Source organism: Podarcis vaucheri (genome assembly GCF_965113315.1).
Source record: "Podarcis vaucheri genome assembly, chromosome: 11".
NCBI classification, from domain to species: Eukaryota; Metazoa; Chordata; class Lepidosauria; order Squamata; family Lacertidae; genus Podarcis; species Podarcis vaucheri.
In genome coordinates, this window is record NC_138749.1 from 49411513 (window position 1) to 49436676 (window position 25164).

Genomic DNA, 25164 nt, shown 5'->3' on the forward strand with positions numbered 1-25164 from the left:
ATGACAACCTTGAGCTAGGTTAAGAATTTTGAGAATTTAAAGAAGAAAAGTCACTTGATCCAGGGAAAGTCTACATATATTGGCCTATTCCAACCACTTTTTCTTAACGGTGACTGCTCCTGCTGAGGCTGCACAGAAAAAGCAATTTGGTTCCAGAAACCCATTCTGATGCTGCAGATAAAATATAAGTGATAGAATTCTACAGGATGGGGTACTAGTGTGTGTAAACTGGTAAGATCCAAGGATCCGTAGGCATGGACCACCAGATGGTGGAGATGTCAGGTGTCATCCTGGTGCCCAGACACCTAACTTCATCGCAAGTGGTTGATAGTCAGGTGCGAAATGCGCCTGGCCAACTTCAAACATTGGGTTAGGTCCAGTTGGCATGCTTCCCAGAAGGTAAAGGTAAAGGACCCCAGGATGGTTAAGTCCAGCCAAAGGTGACTTTGGGCTCATCTCGCATTCAGGCCAAGGGAGCAGGCGTTTGTCTGCAGGCAGTTTTTCGGGACAGCATGACTAAACCGCTTCTGATGCAAAGAGACATGGTAACAGAAACCAGAGCACCTGGAAACACTGTTTACCCTTCCCGCCACAGCTGTACCTCTTTATCTACTTGCACTGGTGTGCTTTTGAACTGCTAGGTTGGTAAGAGCTGGGTCAAAGCAATGGGAGCTCACCCTCTTGCAGGGATTCGAACCACAACCTTCTGATTGGCAAGCCCAAGAGGCTCAGTGGTTTAGACCAGAGTGACACCTGCATCCATATGCTTCCCATAAGCATCTGGTTGGCCATGTGAGAACAGGATACTAGCCTAGATGAGCCACTGGCTTGATCCAGCAGGTTCATCTGGTGTACTTATGTATAGAGGCCATAGCCATCCTCTGGGTCCTGAAAGACCTACATTGGCTCCCAGTACGGACCCCCATCGTTCAGCCCAGACACTGAGATCCTCCTCCCGAGGGCCTTCTGGCGGTTCCCTCACTGTGAGAAGTAAGGTTGCAGGGGACCAGGCAGAGGGCCTTCTCAGTGGTGGCACCCGCCCTGTGGAACGCCCTCCCACCAGATGTTAAGAAAATAAACAACTATCTGACTTTTAGAAGACACCTGAAGGCAGCCCTGTTTAGGGAAGTTTTTAATGTTTGATGTTTTATTGTGTTTTTAATATTCTGTTGGGAGCCACGCAGGGTGGCTAGTGAAACCCAGCCAGATGGGTGGGGTATTAACAATAATAATAATAATAATAATAATAATAATAATAATAATAATAATAATTAGGGCCTTAAACCACTATGGCTGCTTAATATGCTGGACAGCTCCTTTCCCAACCGCCTAATGGTGTCGCATGGTCTTATCTTATGTGCCTTCCTAAACACGGCTCCATACGATGTTGTGGTGTGTTGTAAAACTTTATTTTTTCAGGCAGTTGGAAGAGAAGAACAGATGGAACACCGTAAATCTGGGGAGAAGACAGGAGGGAGTATGGAAGCTGGGGAGCTGTATAATATAATCTGCACAAAGCATAAGTTTGCATATTTAATTCGTGTAAATGTATACAATCGAAATCACACATTGCAAAGGACTCACACATATTGAAAATTGTTCTCACTGATTTTATATCAAACGTATACTGTTATATAAGGAAATAAATTCCACTGATTCCCATGAAATTTCATTAAAAGTAAATGTGCTTAGAATTGCAGTGGTAGGTCTTAAATATTAAAATACATTTCAAATTGAGACTTAAATGATAATTTTGAACAAGTCGTCAGTAAAATGTATATTCCTAAATTCTTAATAATAATATGCAAAGTAACCGATCCGCTCTATTAGATAACTGTTGTAGATGCTGGTTGTTCATGACAGGGAGATTGTAGATTTGAAATTTTTACAAGCAGGCACTGAGATGAACTCCCAAGAGTTGAAGAAGCCTTTTAAAAATGAAAACAGCTTCGGAAATAATTATTTAGGGGAGACTTGCTCCTCCTCTTATCTCCCAATTCACTCCTTGTGCACAGATTTGTCTTCTGATTTAAGACACCATGCAGGGGTGGTACCTCGGAAGTCGAACGGAATCCATTCCAGAAGTGCATTTGACTTCCAAAACATTCGGAAACCAATGTGCGGCTTCCGATTGGCTGCAGGATGCTCCTACAGCCAATCGGAAGCCGTCGAGGATGTTTGGGTTCCAAAGAAAGTTCGCAACCTGGAACACTCACTTCTGACTTTGCAGCGTTGGAAGCCAAAACATTCGACTCGCAAGGCCTTTGGGATCCAAGGTACGACTGTACTTGCCTTCCAGCCAAGCTATTTTCTGCAACTACAAAAAAAGATGAAAGCTATGCCATGGCAGGTCAGGTGGGACCCACAGATTCACCATAGGTAAATCTCATTCCACAAGAGCAATTACAGTTGCGTCCACACCGTCCACAACACTGCAATCACCTAATTCACAGGTTAAAAGCTCAAACTCGCTTACATGAGAACAAGCCCCACAAAGATCAGTTGAAACTTGCTTTACAATTGCAGGACAATTGCAGTCTCCTATCTTGAGCAATGGGGACACGGGTGGCGCTGTGGGTTAAACCACAGAGCCTAGGACTTGCCGATCAGAAGGTCGGCGGCTCAAATCCCCACGATGGGATGAGCTCCCGTTGCTCGGTCCCTGCTCCTGCCAACCTAGCAGTTCAAAAGCACATCAAAGTGCAAGTAGATAAATAGGTACCGCTCCAGCGGGAAGGTAAATGGCGTTTCCATGCGCTGCTCTGGTTCGCCAGAAGCGGCTTAGTTATGCTGGCCACATGACCTGGAAGCTGTACGCCGGCTCCCTCAGCCAATAAAGCGAGATGAGCGCCGCAACCCCAGAGTCGGTCACGACTGGACCTAATGGTCAGGGGTCCCTTTACCTATCTTGAGCAAGAAGTATTTTATAAGTGTGGGATCTCCAATGGCCATAGAATACTCCAACACAAAAAAGTGAATTATTCCTCAGTCACTTCCTCATCTGTATATTCGATTATAAACACAGACCTTGGCCTTTCAATCAGTGGTGAAGCCTATTTGTTGTTCGAGCTCTGTGGGAATATAAAGCTTTGAAATTTAAGTTTAAATATATATTTTAAAGATGTTTATTGTGTGCGATCACCTTTTCTCTGCTGTCTTAAATAGAATCAACATGCTAGCTCCTCCTGGGAGTTCAAAGGAACTAAGCAACTGCAGACGTCTGGGTTCAAGGCTGGTTCAAGAGAGATTTTATACTTGCAGAGACAGTCGTTTCCCCCCCCCCAGTCTATTTTTAAAGAAACCACTGCTCTATTTATTTCACACTGCAAGAGAACACGTTGCAACATATAATTTAATGATTATAATAGGAAAAAAGATGCCTATAATTTCATTTGTTCCAATGGCTTCCATTTGTTATAGTATCAGGAGGCTTTAAAAATGGGGGAAAAAACCCACAAAGACAGTGCTCAAACACCTGTCGAGATAAAGCCAGTAGAAAGCTGTAATTGCCCAGAGATAAATGGCAGTTATCTATTTACAAGTCAATATTATCTAAGTGACATATCCAACCAGCAATCAGCCCACAATATATATTCACAATTCAAGGGGACAGCTTCCTTGTAGGGCAAAGGCTCTGTTGAATGTCCTTGCAAAAAAGATAATAAAATAAAGAACTCGCTCACTGATAAATCAAAGTTAAGTCTATTTCCAGGAGCATTTCTGAAAATACTGCTCCAAAAATATAACATTGACAGCAATAAAGTCCTGTTGAAAAGGGACTGGCTTACAGGGGTTTTTTATGTATATGCTTCAGAGCTCTTCCATGCCACTAATTAGCTAGGCTAGTGGAACAAAAGTCGATTTATGCAGTTTCCTCCTTCCTTTGTTGGGAGGTGGAGCTAAGGGGAAAGAGGGAGAAGGTTTTGCAGGCAAGCCAAATTGCATTTCAGAGAGACAAGTTTGAGTGAACACATTATGTTTGTTCAGGTTAACAGCAGTATTCTCTCTCTCTCTCTCTCTCTCCTCTTTTTAAATTCAAGCCAACAAAGAAGGCAAACTCCATTTGCCAACAACTGGTGCCCCTAAGTTGTCAGGCTCCTGTCAGGCAGCAAAAGCTGGTTGGTTTTTTTAAAAAAAATTGTGAACACTACCCTTCCCCCCCCCTTTGTTGCTTTCTCAAATATGCACTTTGCTCAGCAGTCCTCGCTATTAAACAATTCACTTTTCTCTCCCCTCGGCTACTCTGCTTCGGGAGAGGGTAAAGAAAGCAAAAAAAAGCAAAAAACAACACGTGGTCACAAAATATAAAGCTAGACATTCATTTCCTGTAGCTCAGAGTCCTATACTTTCACCTCCTTGTCCATTGGATTTGGCTACCAAATAGGTCTTAATCTGTAAACAAATGATTTGCTCTACAATTAAACCATTCATCTTTTCATTTTCTCCCTCCCCCCCCCCTTTCTCCGCCTGCTTGGCTGCAATCCAATGTACAGGCTCATAGGTTCTTCTATTATTTAGGGCCCGTGATGTTTAAAAGCAATAAGCTCGCGGAGAGTTTATAAAAACTATGAAACATCACCAAAAGCATTTTATGCCTCTCAGAACCTGCATGGCTTCTGTTGAAAGTTTTGCGTGTGTGTGTGTGTGTGTACACAGTACTCTATGCTCTATAGCAGGCATAGGCAAACTTGGCCCTCCAGCTGTTTTGGGACTACAACTCCCATCATCCCTGACCACTGGTCCTGTTAGCTAGGGATGATGGGAGTTGTAGTCCCAAAACAGCTGGAGGGCCGAGTTTGCCTATGCCTGCTCTAAAGTAAATTTAAAGCATGCAAAACGATGGCCCAAAATACGAGGTTTATGGATTCAGCTCTGCGCATGAAGCTTCTGGGCTGTTCATATGGAGTCCTGGCAGAAAAAAGCAGCAATAATGTTGATTTGCTGCTCAGCTGGTTAAGGGCACTTGGCAAAACTCAATTTGCGACACCTTGTTTAGGGTTGCTTTAGGAGAGACGCATGGGGTTGTTTGTGCTTTTCCCCTTCAAACTGCTCTGGAAACGACCCCCCCCCCCTTTTGAAAGAAGCTTCCCATGTGACATTTCTCCATTTGAGAAATATAAGCACTCCCTTGGAGATAAAGAACAAGTTGGGCTGTTCTTCGGTTCCCAGCTGTAGTTCCACATTCCGTAAGGGATACAGCTTATTGCTCTACAAGAATTGCCCCTGGCTAGATGAGAGAGAGAGGGAGAGAATGTGTGTGTATTTTAAAAACCAGTGTGGAGTGCTCCTATTCAGGCCTTCGGCCATGTCCTTGTCCTCCAGCCCATTGGAATAAAGAGGCTTTAGGTGGGGGACGCGGGTGGCACTGTGGTCTAAACCACTGAGCCAATTGGAAGGTTGGTGATTCGAATCCCTGCGACAGGGTGAGCACACAGTCCTTGAGCTTCCATTTCTCATTTAAAGGTAAAGGTAAAAGGACCCCTAACCGTTAAGTCTAGTCGCGGACGACTCTGCAGTTGCAGTGCTCATCTCGCTTTACTGGCCAAGGGAGCCGGCATTTGTCCGCAGTTTTTCTGGGTCATGTGGCCAGCATGATGAAGCCGCTTCTGGCAAAACCAGAGCAGCGCATGGAAACGCTGTTTACCTTCCTGCCAAAGAGGTACCTATTTATCTACTTGCACTTTGACGTGCTTTCGAACTGCTAGGTTGGCAGGTGCAGGAGCAGGGACCGAGCAATGGGAGCTCACCCCGTTGTGGGGATTTGAACCGCCGACCTTCCGATCGGCAAGCCCTAGGTTCAGTGGTTTAGACCACAGCGCCAACCGCTTAAAGACCATGTTGCCCCTTCTTCTATCCCTCCCCCTCCCTGTTAACAGGGGATGGAAGTCAACTAAGTCTGACTCAAAACAGACCTATTTAAATTAATGAGCCCAACTTAATCATGTTCATTCATTTCAATGGATCTACTTGGGAGTAGAACTTAGCTGGTCATGCCATCATTGTCTTTTCAAGTCTTGGTCCCATCGTTTCCTTAAGCTCTTTGTCTTTCACAATAAACACCCACCCAGCCCTCTTTTCTACATAGGCTGGACTGTTGCAAAAGAGGACCTCTGCACCTTTAGCAATAGCAAGAATGTCAGCAGGTCTGTCATGCCAGCTCTGCCTGCTGAAATTCCCTCTTCAAAACAACCATTAAAGGTGCAGGAGCCTGGTCCTCTTTTGCATCTGGACAACCTAGCTCTACCTACTCTTCCCTCAAGCTCCTGTGTCTCAATTCTGCCTTGCCCTTTCCCATTCTGGCTCAGGCACTCCCTTCCCTGCCCTTAAAAACCTCTGCTTCCTGGAGTCCCTTCCAGCTTTCCAGAGCTCATTCTCCAGTGTGGCATAATGCCAAGGCTACTAGAGTTAGAATCACAGAGTGGAAGAGACCCTAAGGATTGTCTAGCCCAAATCCTTGCATATGCAGCCGACCCATATGGGGATCAAACCTGCAACCTTGGCGTTATCACAACCATGCTCTTAACCAGGGGTCAGCAACCTTTTTCAGCCATGGGCCGGTCCACTGTCCCTAAGACCTTGTGGTGGGCCGGACAACTTTTTTTTTGGGGGGGGGGGAGAATGAACCAATTCCTATGCCCCACAAATAACCCAGAGATGCATTTTAAATAATAGCACACATTCTACTCAGGTAAAAACACGCTGATTCCCGGACCGTCCGTGGGCCGGATTAAGAAGGTGATTGGGCCGCATCCAGCCCCTGCCTACCCTTGTTCTTAACCAACAGAGCTGAGCTCCTTGAGCCAGGAAGACCCGGGTGAAAACCTAGTTAGCTATGAAACTCTACTTGCTGCTGTTTGGGTCAACCACTAACTGTGGTTGTCTGTCTAGCAAAGCCTCACGGGGCTTTTAAAAAGTGATGTGCACTATCCTTGCCTCTTTGTTAGGAGGGCTGTGGAGAAAATATAAAATAACTGAATATAATACATCAATGTCGGTATAATACCTCCAAGTCCCTTGGTCCTGTGGGAAATTAAATTCAAAGCTGAACTCACCCCTTACTTCCTTGGAAAAAAGCTTGGCTGTTTATATAAATGTTCTTTGTTGACAATGTCATTCCTTCATTGGCTAACTCATGTATTTGTGAACACTCTAGTACTATATAATAGCAGCATATCCGGTTGCTGCCACGGACTTTGCTACCACAAAATCACAAAGCATTTCAAAACCTGGATAGGAACTTAATGAGAACCTTAAAAACTTTTCAATTTAGCTTAACACTCTACATTGCTGGACAGCTTAGCGAGAAACTCAAGCTTCCCTTAAAAAAGTTATATACATTTAATGAAAACACTGCACAGTTTAGTAAACAAACACCTGTTTGTTTATTTCTTATAATAGATCATCTGTTTTCACAAGATCACTTTTGAATGTGATCTTAAATGCTTTCCCAGAAGCTAAGACTCTCTCCACAGCCACCAACTGAATGAATGTAAGCCTATTCTGGCGGGAAAGTATTGCAATACCAACTACCATTGTCAGTCTAGGTTGTTGTTTTTTTCCTGTTTTTGGAATTCTTTTCCCCTGTCTATAAATAATGAAATTATTGATGACACTCCAATAACGAAACGTACAGGTGGAAATCTCATTTATAAATGACAGGTACTTAACAATATCAACTTCAACCGTTTACTTTCAATGAAATTCTGCAAGCCTATTTAAAGCCTATTACAGCTGCTGACATCAATCTGCCAACTCGCAGAGCTGTATGAAAAATTTACACCCCTTAAATTTAGCCACTGTATACTTAAATGCGCATCTTCTCTCCAGATAAGCGACTTGTGTTAATACAATGCAGGAAAAATGCAATCTTCCATCTCTAAGTGGTAGATGCTAAATAGAACCCAGCAGTTCCCTCAAACTTGTCGCTCCAATCAGAGCCAACTGTTTGCAAGCTGCTAAACATCTCACTAATAGTTACTTCCCATGAAATATAAATATTTCATATATATATATATATATATATATATATATATATATATATATATATAAAATGCTGCAATGAAGTCAAGTTTTCTGTATCACAGTGTATCCACTTAAAATGAATACAGTATTACAATATATATGGCCCGCCTCCGTAATAGCCATGTTGCTTAAGGGCTCATTTGTAAGCCATAAGAGCCAATAAGGAAATAAACACGGAGATGCAGTAACAATCTACCATCTTACTGCCATTATAGTAGTTGTACGGGGAAAACTTTACGGAACTGGACACCATGGTTTCCCCTCCTTCATGCATATTCTACAGGAAAAGGGATATTGAATCCCAGTTCAATGAACCTCCAGGTCTCAGATTCTACACAGCACAGCACCAACTATCCATAAAGTTGTGGACAGATTTGATATCAACATGGTAATAAAAGTCATAGTTCCTCTCCCTTGCACTATGGTTCACTATGGGAAATTGCCAATGCCTCATAAAAAGACATGTAATAACATGTTGAGATCCATTTGCATTCCTAAGAAACTTCCATTTTGCATGAAGGAGGCTCCCAGTTGCCTCTTTCTGCTGCAAATTATCACACGGAATTGAATACCACCCAGAAAAGCGCAATTTTGTAGGGGCACCAGGTCTTGAGCAGGAAATGGAGCTTTGGATTCCGACCATTGTATATAAAACATACAATGAATATGAATACATGTTGTGTAAGAGGGGCAAAGATGTTTCTGCAAAGAGGATGCATGTTTTTCCGACAGCTCAGCAAAAAAAGGGGGAGGGGTATAAAATGTCCCCATCCATAATAGCTTTTCAGTAACCTCAGGATGCCAAAAATATTTTACTCATAGGATTTTTATTTTTTATTTTTTATTAAGTCAAACAGCATTTCCATTTTAAACCTGTGGTAAATATTCTAATGTGAGCCAAAAAAATATAGCCCTTCGAACATCGCTTGAAAACATTTGGCAATTTCCCTCCTGAAAGTAAATCCAAGGGCTCAGAAAATAAATATTCAAGAGCATTAATTTGTTTCTAGATGTGTTCGTGCAAGTAAAACAGCAGTCGTAATGTGGAAATTTCAGTCACATTTTGCAACTAATTGGAAGCAGATTAGAATTCTGCCTCAGGGGAACATTGTCAAACTAGAAGCTGGAGCAAATGAAGAAAGAGGTGAAAGAATCGTGAAGAGCTGACAGATTTACAGTGCTCAAGGCAATAAACGGGTACTAGATGAAAATGAATGTGCTTCACTGTACTGAATGCAGTTCTCTCAGTCATATCTCAGCAATAACAGCATACAGCTATGAAACTATTATTTTCAGCAGAGGCGGAGAAGGAAAGTATAAAAATGCAAAGCAGCCATTTATGCTGCATATATAAAAAGCTCGCATAACTTGATCTGTTAGAGTAATAATCAGTCAAATTATTAATTTAAGGCCCTTTCTGCATCCTATATTCATGGTGAGTAGTATTTACTCATGCAGGTTTATTCTAGAACCATTTCCACAGCTACCATTCAGGGTTATAAAGAGATAGAAAACCAAGGGAAATGACCAGTATACATTTCTCAAGGTTATGTTGCCAGAGAGGGTTAAAAAAAGGACATTGCTAGTAACAGACAGTCCAAACAGGCCATCTGTGACTAGATGATGCCTGATGCCAGCTACAGGCACATGACCTCTGCAAAGTACTTAGCCCCAGCTGCTTGTTTCAAAGCAGTCAGCATGGAAGGAGGCAAGTAAATTCTATTTTGCAGGGGAGGAGCATGAATATTATAAGGTTTACGAAGCACGCTGCCTTCAGGAACTGAGACTGCAGGCCACAAAGTTTACAATGTGTGCCACCTTCCTTTGACAAAATATAATCAGGAAAAATGAGCTGCATCCCTTTAACTGAGAAATAAAAGATGGAGCAGACACAACACAGACTGTGGAGAATATTAGGCTGAGCCTGACCCAACAAGTTGAAATCTTGGTAGCCAACAGTGTTCAAAATCAGCCAGGCACCCAGCGCATGTTGAGACTGGCATGGATCAAATTGCGACCATGTAGGGACTGACATCTCCATTTGGCTGGCCCCTCCAGCTTTCTCAAGCAGGTAAACAGAAGACCTTATTTACTGAATTTATCTCCCACCTTTTCCTCCAAAGGAGTGCATGGTTCACGACCCTACGGGATAGGTTAAGAGGCTGTGACTGGACCAAGATCACCCTGTGAGCTTCATGACTGAACCACTCATCACTCTGAACCACTACACTACACTGGCTTCCTAGAGTCCTTCTGCTATGGGGCAACTATATAAATTAAGTAAATAAATATGGGGAAAGTAACATGTCACTTAGAGAAGGATCTGAAATATTTTCCTTGAAGCTTGAATTTGTTTTGTTCTGCATTGTCTTACCTGATGTTTTGATGTGTTGTAAAACTGCCTCGATGTTTTTTCTTTAAAATATAAAGCGGTATAGACATGAAACTGACAACAACAACAGGCCCCACTGCAGGGAAAATGGCGCATATTGTTGCGGCGACTGTAACTTAGGTTTAAGGTGCCCTTTGGTGATTAGCTTATACAGCCGAGTTTCTAACACTGGTAGTCAGTACAGTGGTACCTTGGTTTTAGAACAGCTTAGGTTATGAACAACTTGGAAACAGAACGCTACAAACCTGGAAGTAGGTGGTCCGGTTTTTGAACTCTGCCTTGGAAGCTGAACATGTTCTGCTTCCTGTTGAGTGTGTTCTTTTTGTAAATTGAGCCTTCCATTGCAAATCAGAGGCTCCCTGTTGAGTCTGTCGGCTATTGAGTCCTGAGCAACCACGCAACACAGAGGTGATATTTGGAGCTTTTGTGTTTTTGTTTGTGTGGCTTTTTTTTGTTTTTTTGACTGTGACTTATTCTTTGTTTTATGGGACTGACTTGTGACTGTGGCTTGTGACTTCGTTTTTGTGACTGTGTGGAACCCAGTTCAGCTACTGATTGATTGTCTGACTGCAGAAATGGATAAAAGCCCCCCCATCCAAACAATGACTATCATCAGTGCACGTTTTAGGGGTTGTTTTTTAAAGTCTGTGTCAGGGAACTGCCATCAGAAGGACAGGAGGTGGAAGGGCTCACAGAGGTTGGGAGAGACTCAGCAGCTGAAGAGGGAACCAGCAGGGAGAGAGGAGGAGCTCCGAGGGAAAGCGAGCAGGAGGGATGGCTCAGAGACACTTCCAGCGAAAACAGTGGGGAGGTTTCAGGGACACCCACTCCTCGCCGGAAACTGTCACGCCGAGAGTCCAGAAGACGCGTTTCCGTTAAGGAGCTTTTATGTTGGAAGAGATTTCGAAAGCAACCACTGTCGGAATCTGCCAGCGACTGACGGAGCCATGCTTAAGGGGCTCCGTTACAGACAGAGGTTTGCGGACTTAACCAAACTCTGAGGGACTTGGATTTTACGCACAAGCAGCTCATCATCCCATCACAGCCTGGAACGGATTAATCCATTTTGCATTACTTTCTATGGGAAAGCACGCCTTGGTTTTAGAACGCTTTGGTTTTGGAGCAGACTTCCAGAACGAATTAAGTTTGGGAACCAGGGTACCACTGTAGTTCCTGACTACACAAATTTTCACAAAGGAAGATTCATGTGGACAATGTCAAGGGACACAGAGGTGGCACAAGATAGAAGCAATTGTCACCCAAAGGCAAATGTGTTCCAAACGCCTTCAGGGCCAATTCAACCCTGGCAGTCTAAAGGGACACTGGGATACAGAGCTCAATTATGTTGGGCAGACAGCTTGAGCTGCCCGGCTGAATAAAGAAATCCCTTTACATGGAAAGGGCACAGCCCCCCATGCTGGCTGACGTCGGTGGGAGCTGGTAGTCCGAAACATCTGGAAAACTCCAGGTTGTTGGTGAAGACTGATACAGAGGGTCGTTGCAGAGTTTATACAAAGCGGCCTCAGTAGAATACTGAATTGAAAAAACCAGACTGGCAGGAGACCACACAAAGAAGATGGAGGCTTTCTGAGCCAGAGAACAACAGGGGCAGTATACCCGCTTAACATACACCATGCTGAATAGGGTGCTTCATGCAGATTTCTACGAAGAGGGAGACGCATGCAAGCCTGCATACATTGGATATGGTCTGCTCTCCTTAAAAGAACACGTCTTGTTATTCCAGATCCGCACTGCAAGTCTATCCTGTTTCCATGCATGGATAGGAGCACTGCTCAATTGGAAAGACGGGCCATTGCTTTATATTAGAATGCCACCACGATTTGAGTTTTCTCCTTCGTCATTTAGAAGGTATCTATGGCTGATACTACACTTTCCGAAAATGAGAGTCACAAGTCCAAGTGTATGTCAAGTAAGTGTAATTAAGGGCAAGGAGTAGCCTGTCGTCAATATATTCTATGGGAGCTTTTCTGTGTGTGCATTTTAAAAAGAACAAAACGTCCCGAAGGACTAGCCTTGGAACGCTCCCACCAGAGGAAGGATGCCAAACCTGGAATACTTTTTGCTCCTTCCATCAAAGAGATCAACTTGTTTCTCTCTCTTATCTTAAAAGGAAAGAAATAGAACACATAAACCTCATAGACGTACAAGTAATGTTGTTAAGAGACTACAGTAAAGCTACTGGATTTGATTGCATTATCCATGTATCGTGGCAAGCTGAATGTCAACCAACATTTTACAAAGAAGACAAAACTTAAAAACCCAAACTTTCCTGTCGAAACATTGTTGCTTTAAATATGAGTCACCCGTGCAAATCAGCCAAGGAGGTGATATAAAATCCAAAAGAGCTATATTTTGAAAGAAGGTTATAAATAGGTTGTGTGTGCACACGTTTTACTTTTCCTACAAACTGAGGTTAAGGAAAAAGCAAATTTATTAAATTCTTAGGGATGAGGCATGGCATTTCCTCCTCATGATACAGTGGTACCTCAGGTTACATACACTTCAGGTTACATACGCTTCAGGTTACAGACTCCGCTAACCCAGAAATAGTGCTTCAGGTTAAGAACTTTGCTTCAGGATGAGAACAGAAATCATGCTCCAGCGGCACGGTGGCAACAGGAGGCCCCATTGGCTAAAGTGGTGCTTCAGGTTAAGAACAGTTTCAGGTTAAGAACGGACCTCTGGAACAAATTAAGTACTTAACCCGAGGTACCACTGTATAGCTATGTAATGTAGCTGGAGAAAACAGAAGTGGTTTCTAAGAAGTGACTAAGAATAGGGTTCTTTTAAAAAAGAGAGAGATGAAATCAATAACTAATATGAGGATATACAAATGCAAAATGTACCATGAACTGCTAGTGACACCAGATGTTCTAAGAAAACCACCTAGGGGGAAACTCGTCTTTTAAAAACCCATGTGTTTACTTTAATCAAAGGGACAAAAGAAGGCCAGTTTAAGAGCTTAGTCTTCTGTTGCTAACAGAAGCGTAAAAATACAGTCAGATTCTTCAAGAAAACTACTAGCATATACTTTTTAATAGTCTATTGCGACATGATAAAAACCAGAATCAAGCTGACTGGTATAAAATTGACTGGCAACCAAAGACCATGCTATTATTTGAAGCTGTCATGGGAAGGCAATAAAATTGCTACCAGGTCTCCTCAAGTTACCCTTCAATAAAAAGAAGCCATCGGGGAAATAAGAGGGAAAAGAAAAACATCAAAACCTTTAAAGTTCTTTTTAAGTAAAATTATACTTTGTGGCACAATGCCATCTGCTTCCTGCTTAACAAGAGCCAATTCTACAACTTAAATATCAGCTTTCTAAAACTACCAAGCAAAACAAAATAAATAGATTCTCCTTTAAAATATATATACATTACTTTAAGCTGAATTCATATGGAATAGGCTTAAGCATCCCTGTGGACCATTTCCTTCATGTTACTAGCTGACAATGAAGATTCCCAGGAGGCAGGAATACATAGTTGGCAGGGATCTTTAAAGCAAACACCATTCATACAGAGAACAAAACAGGGGGAATAGATGGTAAAAAACCAGGATGAGCACATTTTCAGTAATTTGCCTGCAATCCTCCCCAATGCACCCAGTAAAATGATTTGCAAAGCATTATCCTTAGAAACAGAAGACTTGGTTCAAGTTATCCTTTATTCATCGCTACTGTCAATCTACTAGTGAAAATTAGAGGCACCTGTTATTTTATTTTAATCACACCCTTCCTCGTAGGAACTCAGAATTACATATGTGGTTGTGCTCTTGCTTATCTACAACTGCAGTGACTGGCTCTAGGTCACCCAGTGAGTGGGATTTGAATTCAATCTCCCCAGCCCTAGCGCTGCACAACAACTACTACGCCATACCGATGCTTAAATGCTCAAACTGTTTAAATGCTGAAAATGTGAGATGATTATATACAAGGACACATATTAAACTAAGAGGAGCCAATCAGGTATGGCCAACAGATTATATCAGAGATAGAGGCTCCCATCCAGCCTGATAGCTCAGTTGGTAAAGCATGAAACTCTTGATCTCAGAATTGTGGGTTCAAGCCCCACATTGGGCTAAAGATTCCTGCACTGCAGGGGGCTGGACCACATGGGTCTTCCAATGCTAAAATTTTATGATTCCTGAGCAGTGACCACGCTGGCTATAGGGATCTTTCTGAGTCCACACCATCTGAAGCGCATCATATTACCTACTCCTGAATTAAATCCATCTCACATTTATTTAGAAGGCTCCATGTGGAATCCCAGAACCATGTATTTCCTGTCTACAGGGCTTCTCTCTCAAGCCATCTCTCAGCCAGCTACGTGTCAAAATAGGTTGTAAGACGTGTCTAACTTCATATGCATATCGCAAGCTGACATGAGCTCCGCATGCCTGATTTCTGAGGCTTGCCAAACGCTCCGTCTGAATGCCACTTGGACCACTGCCAAAACTCATCTCCATGTGGAGTTCATCATGAGATGGGAGGCTTCTAGTTATGGGAATCAACCAAGAGGCACCAGAATTATGGGTATGGTATGAGTAGCCTTTGTTCCTAAGTCAGCTTTTATGCTTCACGACAACACACAATTTCACTCTTCCATTGACAAACCTATTTTGAGTAAAACTCAATATAGGTTTGGATTCAGGAGAGAAGCGCTAACTCCCACCTCCTGAATAGCCTTTCAACTCAAAATTACAAACCAAATGTCTTTCAAGTCACTAGGAATAGATTTACAACCCTGCATTCAAATCTAAAGTGCTTTCTTCCAAGCCCAGCAATTAGGAAAAACAAGTCAGCAAAAGAAAAAGGAGCTGATTTAAACTGGCTTTCCTATATGTTTAAGTAGCAATTCATGGCTTTACAGAACTACTGGTTTTCCATTAGTTATATTAAAGGATGCATCTAATTCAAAATAATAACGGTTTATGATTGGCATCTGTTTTAAACTAACACTGGGCAAATAACGGACAGGAGCATAAACCTAAATAAAATATAAATTTATGCAATGAGCGCTCATTTCAATCAAGGGAATCAGTTTCAATCACTGAGAGAGAGAGAAAACCAGTTTCAATCACTGATTTAAAATCAAGGTTTCCATTTAGAAATTCACATAAGAATCCATCATGCAATATTCTCATTATATGCCATTACAATGTATTAGTTTGCAACAAAGCAGAGTTTTTATACAACCAGAGAAGTTAATCTGCAATTTTTGCTCATGCGTTCAATGTATTTATATACTTATTATTATTACTATTAATTTTATTAGTTATACCCCGCTCATCTGGCTATATAAGCTATATAACCTCCGTAAGTTGTTTACATTTAAAATACTACTAATAGTAATATTGCACCATAATAGAAAGCAACGACAGAATAACTTTCGAAAAGCTGGATATACGCATATTTCCAGAAACCTAAAGTCAACAAGTTTCCTCAATGACTAAATTCCAAAAACAGATGTCTAGAAAAGACCCTATTCCACCTTGCCTAACTTAGATGACGCAGAGTCCCATTGAATTACCTCTGAGGAGGATCCTATTTAGTCCGAAGTAGTCCTTGATGCTCCGAAGCCTTTTAGGACTTCAAAAGTTAAAAGCAGATTCTTGAAATGGGCATTGAAACAGAAAGTACAGAAATTTCAGACTGGCAAGATGCATTGGGTCCCAGTTAATAACCCTGCTGTCATTTGCTGTCATTAAATGTTGCTTCCAGACCATCTTCAAGTGTATTTCCACACGCAACACAGCACAAAATTCCAAACATGGTGCTACTAGAAAGATTATCTTTCTGTCTAGGACAGGGATGTCTAAGCAGTCGATCGCGAACTACTGGTCAATCATGGGGCGTCCATGGTCAGTCGTGAGATCCTGTTCTCCCCCCCCCTAAAAAGCTCAACAACTGGGTCAATCCAATGGGTAGATCACTGCCAGTATTTTTATACTGGGAGTAGATCACAGTCTCTTGGAAGTTGGACATGCCCAGTTTAGGAGATACTACAGCTAACACAACAACATAAGTGACTGCAAGGTGCTTCATGTCACAAGACCTCCATAGGTTGGGCCGAATCTAATATTGTCCCTAGGACATGAACAGGATTCTTAAGGGGAGAGAGCAGCCTCAAGCAAAAAAATGATGCACATCATCTTCTAAATCACACAAATCAATTGCCAACAGAAGCTCAGGCTGATCAGGATTGAGTTCACTGGCCTTTATCCTGTTTATCCCAGGCATCAGTTCAACACTCCAACACTAACACACCTGAACATGATTAAACGAAGCAAAGTTAGGTGTCACACTCCTGCTACCACAACCCAAATCCTCAAATGTCTTCACTTAAGCCTTTTCAGGTCTATGTTTAACATTATGCGGAGTTCTGCATACAGTGGTACCTTGGTTTGCATACGTCTTGGATTACAAACATGTCAAACCCGGAAGTGCGTGTCCCAGTTTGCAACCTTTTTACAACCCAAATTTTTTTTTGGATTACAATTTTTTGGGGAAGGCCTCACTGGCTAAAGCGTGCCTTGTGTTACAACCTGTTGTGGTTTACAAACAGACCTCCGGAATGGATTATGGCTGTAAACCAAGGTACCACTGTATATTGCAAAAGTATTGCTCCTTACAGAAATGACAGAATTATTATTGGCTCTCCCTATGCAAGTACCTGTACCTAAGATCATTCATATTTGAAAACTAGGCTCCATAACTTTCCATAAACTGGGACTGGTAGTTTCTGAGCAAACTAAGTCCTATTCAGGCACCACTAGTGGTGTGTAAACCTTGCATGCAAGCAGAGATGAGTGCGCTAAGCTCCACCTCCACATTGAAGGTGACCCGGAAACTACAATTAATCCAGAATGTGGCAGCGAGAATGGTGACTGAGAGTGGCCGCTGAGACCATATAACACCGGTCCTGAAAGACCTTCATTGGCTCCCAGTACGTTTCCGAGCACAATTCAAAGTGTTGGTGCGGACCTTTAAAGCCCTGAACGGCCTTGGCCCAGTATACCTGAAGAAGTGTCTCCACCCCCATTGTTCAGCCCAGACACTGAGGTCCAGCTCCGAGGGCCTTCTGGCGGTTCCCTCTCTGTGAGAATTGTGGTTACAAGGAACCAGGCAGAGGGCCTTTTCGGTGGTGGCGCCTGCCCTATGAAACGCCCTCCCAGCAGATGTCAAGGAAATAAACAACTATCTGACATTTAGAAGACACCTGAAGGCAGCCCTATTTGGGGAAGTTTTTTATGACTGATATTTTAATGTATTTTTAATCTTATTTTGTAAGCCGTACAGAGTGGCTGGGGAAACCCAGCCAGATGGGTGGGAAATAAATAAATAAAAGATGTCCCAGAGGCACCAAACTGGTCATTGTGGGGAACAGAATACCAAACTGAACGAACTTTTCATCTAATGCAAAAAGGCTCTTTTCATCCTCTTATTTTGCCCTTGCACCAGAGTTTGGGAATGTCCCAATATTTGCCTGACAAAAGCTCCCAAGATAATAACTAACTAGAGGTCACTATTGTTTCAACTCTACGTAAACTTATCTGAAAGCCTCTCCAGTCCAAATCCAACGCTCTGAGCCTGACACAACACCGCATGTAAACAAACAAGTTAAAGATTACACTTGTATGCTCTCATTACTGATTTTATGACCCATGTATTAAACACAATGAGATAAAGTTGACTTTGCAAGTTGTAAATCAATGTCTTTTAATGGTTGCATCAACTAATTGGTTTGCACTTTCATTTAGAAAACAACTGAAGTGGAAATGGAAAACTTCTCCACTTGAAGTTTCCAGTTGCTAATTTCAATTGCCTTGACTGTGCAGGATCCACTGTGCAGGATCCAATTGATCCACTGTGCAGGAGATCTACAGAGTAATGCCAAACCATAGTTTAGGGCTTTGGGGATGACCTGTCCTCGCCTGCTTTTCCCAAATCATAATACATTGTCAATACATTCAAAGTGGACAAACCATATTGTTTTAGGCCAAATTATAGTTTGTCCATTTTTAATGCAATTATTTGCACCTACCTGAAAGGGATAGGGAGAAGGAAATAGCATGAGAACCAAGGGCTCATTCACTGTATCAAAAATGACACAATGTGATGCATTATAAACACGGTCCAACATTTACCGATAAAGCTGGCCAAACGACTTAACTATTAAAAATTATCTAGAATCAAGGACAAGCTTGCAGTGAAACCACTTTTGTGTTAAACTCCAAAGTAGTCAAGATGGTAGAATCATCTCTCCAAACTGAATAAGTTGGCAGCAAAATGTCGGATGAGTCACTGTAAGGATGTTCAAAATTACAGACTATGAGGCACAAACTCCCAGCTACATTTACACTGAAGGAACTTTGGGCTTTGTTACCAGTGTTAGAAACTCAAGATATAAAAGCTAGGTGCCAAGTGGCTCCTTAAACCAAGGTTGCAGTAGCCAAAACAGGATGTCTAGTTGCCATTTGGGGGCCCTATGGCTCAAAAATCTTATTTTTCAAATGATGGACTGACTGTGATTGATTCTCAGTTAAAACATCTGGCTAGTTCAGATGACAACCTTGAGCTAGGTTAAGAACTATCAGAACTTAAAGAAGAAAAGTCACTTGATCCAGGGATAGTCTACATATATTGGCCTACTCCGACCTCTTTTTCTTAATGGTGACTGCTCCTGCTGAGGCTGCAGTGAAAAAGCAATTTGGTTCCGGAAATTCATTCCAATTGGGCAGATAAATTATAAGTGTTAGAATTCTACAGGATGTGGTATTAGTGTGTGAAAACTGGTAAGATCCATGGATCCCCAGGCATGCACCTCCATATGGTGGAGATGTCAGGCATCATCCTGGCGCCCAGGCACCTACACTTGGTCACAAGTGGTCGATAGGGACCCCTGACCATTAGGTCCAGTCATGACCGACTCTGGGGTTGCGGCGCTCATCTCGCTTTATTGGCCAAGGGAGCCGGCGTTTGTCCGCAGACAGCTTCCGGGTCATGTGGCCAGCAGGACTAAGCCGCTTCTGGCGAACCAGAGCAGCGCACGGAAACGCCGTTTACCTTCCCACTGGAGCGGTACCTATTTATCTACTTGCACTTTGACGTGCTTTCAAACTGCTAGGTTGGCAGGAGAAGTGGTTGATAGTCAGGTGCAAAATGCGCCTTGCGAATTTCAAACGCTGTTTGTGGGCCAACAGCAAACCTTGTGTTAAGTCTGGTAAACAATCCTCGCTTGCTAGGGAGGAACAAGCCATGATCCTGGTTCAGATATCACACTAAGCTGGTTTGCTTAAGCAACTGTGGTGGAGCAAATTGGGTTTGTGTGCACTAGCACACAGCTGGTGCACAGTGTGGTTTATTAAACCTTGGCATATTGTTGCGTGCGAAAGCTGCCAGTATTCCTCTCAATCTGAAATGTTGAGATGTACTGCTGTTTTTTTACAATGGCTTTAGTTGGTTGCTCTTGGGAACAGAATGCTCTGCTAGATGGTTCACTGGCTGCAGGGCTGTGTTTTCCTCCTTTCACCAAATTGGTTTTCAGTACAAGTTCCAAGGGCACAGAGCATCTTCTTTGCAATGGGAACAGCAGATCCCATCTTGAGGCAAAATAATTTTATTGGGAAGGTTGTCATCAAACCCCTACTTAACATTATCACCATTATTGCCAATGTTACTTTATGATCTTTTTAAAAAGATTTTATTTATAAATTTCAGAAGTTTACAAATTAAATACACAATATATATTTCCAATTAATATTCATTTATCATTTGACTTCCCCTTCATCCCTCCGCAGTTTCCCCATATTTTCAAATATTGCTACATATTATAATTAATCTATACCCTATCCTTCCTGCTTGTTTTACTGCTGTTCTTCATTCAAACTCTACTTGCGTTTTTACATGTTTACAATAGCTCTTTAGATAGTCCAAGAAAGGTTTCTAATCCTCCTTAAAAACGGCCTCTTCTTGATATCCAATTTTCATGGTTAAATTTTCCAATTTGGCAGCTTCTGTCAATTTTAACTGCCAATCTTCTTTTGTTGGTACCACCTCATATCGCCATTTCTGCACATATAGTATTACTCTTGCTGACATCGTGGCATAGAAGAGTAAGTTCATCTGCCTTTTGGGAACAATCCATCCCAGTTATCCCTAAAAGAAATGATTCTAAGTGTTACTTTAATTTTTTTCTTTACCTCATTTTCTTTACCATCTCCCAACAATCCTTAGCCACTCTACAAGTCCACCCCACATATGGTAAAATGTACCTTCAACTTCTTCACATTCCCAACAGATACTCAGATTTATACATTTTCCCCAATTTGCTTCATGTCAGATACCATCTATGGATCATTTCCATAAAATTTTCTTCCAGGGCATAACACGCTGCGAATTTCAAATTCGGTTTCCACAGTTTCCCCCACGACTCAATCTCGATAATATGTCCCACCATCCCTAGCCCAATGGATCATAGCAGAACATTACAACATGATCTATCTTACATCTTGATTTGTTATTTTAAAAGAGAAGGAAATCTTGATCAGCTGCCTTGATCACATGCAGCATTAGAAAGCAAAACATGCAGATGCAAAGGGTGGGCAGATGCTAGCAGAATTATTCATCTAGGGTTTTCCAAAGAGGCGCCAAAGGGTTTCCCTCATCCTCCACACTCTTTCACTGCATATTTGTGTGCAACCAGGATCCTGAACAATGTCTGTGAATAGGGAATCAGGGAATTAGTCAATGGACTAATTTGTGGTGGAGTACATCCTTTGGATGCAAAAGGTCCCAACTTCAATCCGTTACATCTTCAGATAGATCTGAGAAAGACTTTTGTCTGTAAATGCCTGTCTGTGTGTGGACAATACTGAGCTTGGTATAACACAACTTCCCAGAAGATTTGATTCCAATTAAAAAGCTGTAAGCTCAATGAGTTCATAGCATGAGCTATGAACCGGGTGTTCCTATTTCAGCTGAGCCTTTAATCACTGGTCTCAGTCCCACATCAATGATTAAACCTAACCATGGTTAATAAACCATGGTGTAATTTGAGCGTCAGTCCCTGACCCAGTAACTTAACCATAGTTTAGGGAAGGGTTTTTACTACAATTCCCATCATCCCTGATCACTCGTCCTGCTAGCTAGGGACGATAGGAGATGTCGTCCAAAAACAGCTGGAGACCCAAGCTTGGGACACCCTGGTTTAGGGTCATGTGTGAACCAAGCCACTGGGTGGCTAAAGACAAACTGCAGTTTCTTAGCCTCAGACCTCCACCTGTAATTTAATAACATTGCCCTCTATAGCAGTTATAAGGATTATTGAGATTGATAAATATGAAGTGCTTTGAACACTTAAGAAACTGCTCTATAAATGTATAACTTGCCATTCTGTATGCACTGTCACACTGCTTAAAGAATGATATAAGACTTTTATTGCTGCTTATACGTCAGAATTTGTGCATGAGTCTGTTGGCATGGCTCATCAGGGTCCATTATTTAGCAGCTTTGGCAGTGTGCTGGTCTCGCAAGCTGACGCTTTGCTGTAGCCTACATATTCTCTTTCCAGAGAAATGGATTGGTCGGAAGCAAATTCTGGTAATGAGCCCCTTTTGCCTGACACAGATATTGTGTCCATACTGAAAGCTTCGTCACCTGAATGCAGCACACCTGGGTTTCAGGGTGATGTAGAAATGCTTCACAAAAGTGGTGCAATACAGTGGTACCTTGGTTCTCAAACTTAATCCGTTCCGGAAGTCCGTTCCAAAACCAAAGTGTTCTAAAACCAAGGCGTGCTTTCCCATAGAAAGTAATGCAAAATGGATTAATCCGTTCCAGACTTTTAAAAACAATCTCTAAAACAGCAATTGAACATGAATTTTACTAACGAGACCATTGATCCATAAAATGAAAGCAATAATCAATGTACTGTACTATAAAATAAATAAGACAGTGTTGTAGATGATAAAAATAAAAATTATTATTTTTCTTTATGTGCACTGATAGTCATTGTTTGGCTTTTATCTATTTCTGCAGTCACACAATCAATCAATCAATCAATCAATCAATCAGTAGCTGAACTGGGTTCCACACAGTCATAAAAGCAAGTCACAAAAACGAAGTCACAAGCCACAGTCACAAGTCAGTCCCATAAAACGAAGAACAAGTCACAGTCAAAAAACCGAAAAAGCCACAAAAACGCAACAAGATAGCAAAGACAAAAGGTCCAAATATCATCTCAGTGTTGCATCAGTGCTTGGGACTGAACAGCCGACAGTTAACAAAAATTCTCTGATTAACAGCAGAAACTCAATTTACAAATGGAACACACTCAACAGGAAGGCAAAGTTCCAGGGCAATGTTCACAAACCGGAACACCTATCATACCTTTCCATCTATAAGACGCTCCCCATGTATAAGACACCCTCTATTTTGGGGGACTCAAATTTAAGAAAATGGAGGGAGATCGCACAGAGTTATTGAGCTTTTTAGCGGAGGATTGCCCAAAGTTGTTGAGCTTTGGGGGGAGTGGGGATTATCCGGGTTGTTGAGGTTTTTTTAGAGGGGATTGCTGAAAAGCACTCACCCGCTAGCCTACAAAAAAAACACCTCTCGTCTGTCCCATCACCGGCAAAAGCTGCCAATCGCCCACCCAACTGCCGCAGCATCAGCCAATCAACACCAGCCATTGACACTGCAACCAATAACGCGCCCAATAGCCACTGACTATGCAGAACCAAACAAACGTCCGCCCTATGCTCTATCCATGTAAAAGACGACCCCCACTTTTTAGCATAATTTTTAAAGAAAAAAACTTTGTCTTATGCACGGAAAAGTACGGTACTTCAGGGTTTGCAGCGTTCTATTTCCAACTTGTTCATAAACTAAGCTGTTCTAAAACCAAGGTACCACTGTATATAGAAAGGACAGAGAACCTCAAATTTCTTATTTCAGTGAAATAGCTTCTACTTAAGGTTGCAGGTTCGATCACTGCAATCAACAAGGTACATATTCCTGCATTGCAGAGGTTGGGCCAGATAATCCTTAGGGGCGTAGCTGTCAACTTTTCCCTTTTCTTGCGAGGAATCCTATTTGGAATAAGGGAATTTCCCTTAAAAAAGGGAAAACGTTGACAGCCATGCTTAGGGGTCCCTTCCAACTCTACAATTCTATGAAAGAGACTGGACCCTCCCAACAGCAGTTTCAAATGAGGAGATTACAAAGCAGGATAATAAAAATAAAAATCCATTGCTGTTTCTAGTGTTAAGGGGATCCTTCAAGAATCTTTTGCTTTTGCTGTTACTAAAGTGCTTGCTTATGTTAAACAAAATTTTTAAAAAATAAGTGTAAACGTTTCAAGTGGAGTTTTAAGTCGGGAATTCTAAGCAATATTTATTATTTCAAATACAGATTCAAGAGTGGGATTTAATCTAGATTAATTTTAAACAGAGTATTAGAGTTTGAATAGTCAGGGGTCCCTTGAAGCATGGAAGTGAGAACTGGACCATAAAGAAGGCTGATTGCCGAAGAACTGATGCTTTTGAATTATGGTGCTGGAGGAGACTTTTGAGAGTCCCATGGACTGCAGGAAGATCAAACCTATCCATTCTTAAGGAAATCAACCCTGAGTGCTCACCGGAAGGACAGATCGTGAAGCTGAGGCTCCAATACTTTGGCCACCTCATGAGAAGAGAAGACTCCCTGGAAAAGACCCTGATGTTGGGAAAGATGGAGGGCACAAGGAGAAGGGGATGACAGAGGACGAGATGGTTGGATAGTGTCTTTGAAGCTACAAACATGAGTTTGACCAAACTGCGGGAGGCAGTGGAAGACAGAAGTGCCTGGCGTGCTCTGGTCCATGGCGTCACGAAGAGTCGGACACGACTAAACGACTAAACAACAACAACCCTTAACCCCTTCAGAATACAATGTAATTTCCACACATTTTTGTGTGTGTGTTTTGTTTTCAATGTGGCAACAACTTGGTTCTCACCCAGTTGAGGCTTTTAGACTAGATTATAACAATCTAGCTGGCTCATCACATTTTCCAATGCCTCATTATAATGCCTCATTCCCATTTGCTAAAAACCTATTGCTTCATCTCCAACACAGTATGTTCATTTCATTATTATTATTTATTTTTTAAAGGATGCTCCTGTAAATATCAGGATGTAATTGTTGATATTTAAACAGTGTTCCTCTTTTTCTAACCAAAGGTTCACAAGTTTTTTTTGCAGGCAGAGATATATACTGGAAGATCGGTTTGGGGGCTGAAGTGATTGTTGGAAAAAGTAGCTTTCCAATTATCACAGACCTGCCAGGAAAAGCAGAAATGCATTATGTGTTAATGATCACAACCAGGGGTCCACGCTTAACTCTTTTGTCAGAACTACAGCAGATCCTCCCCGCAGCTTCACCATTAACATGTCTGTTCCCTGTCAGCCTACTCAAGAGATAATGCCATTTATCTCAAGGCAACACAAGACCAGTCATTAGCTTCAATAACAGACCTCAAACAAAGACAGGAAGATGTGTTTTTTTTCCAAGGTGCACAGTCCGCAGCCAAGAATCCTATTGCCTAACAGTTCAGAAATTCAGCTTTTGTCTTTCAAATGTTTTTCTGCACCTAATGCAACAATTTCAGTTAACTTTCTTAAAGCGTCTGTTTCCTGGAAATTTCAGTGAGCAGCTTTTATCATGTATACCATTAGGTAATTGGTAATAA

General features: G+C 42.0%; 1 protein-coding gene and 1 long non-coding RNA gene across 4 annotated transcripts in view; both read right to left on the reverse strand.

The window, feature by feature from the left end:
* The window catches only part of ZNF608 (zinc finger protein 608), a gene marked incomplete at its 3' end in the record, with an annotated part of 124605 nt that overhangs the window by 89905 nt on the left and 9536 nt on the right, over nt 1-25164 (reverse strand). The gene's annotated exons all lie outside the window — the stretch shown is intronic.
* Nucleotides 20126-21008, reverse strand: LOC309514528. Its single transcript, XR_014212047.1, has 2 exons — nt 20945-21008; nt 20126-20594 (listed from the first exon to the last, which is right to left on the reverse strand). It is a non-coding gene; the product is annotated as an uncharacterized lncRNA (long non-coding RNA).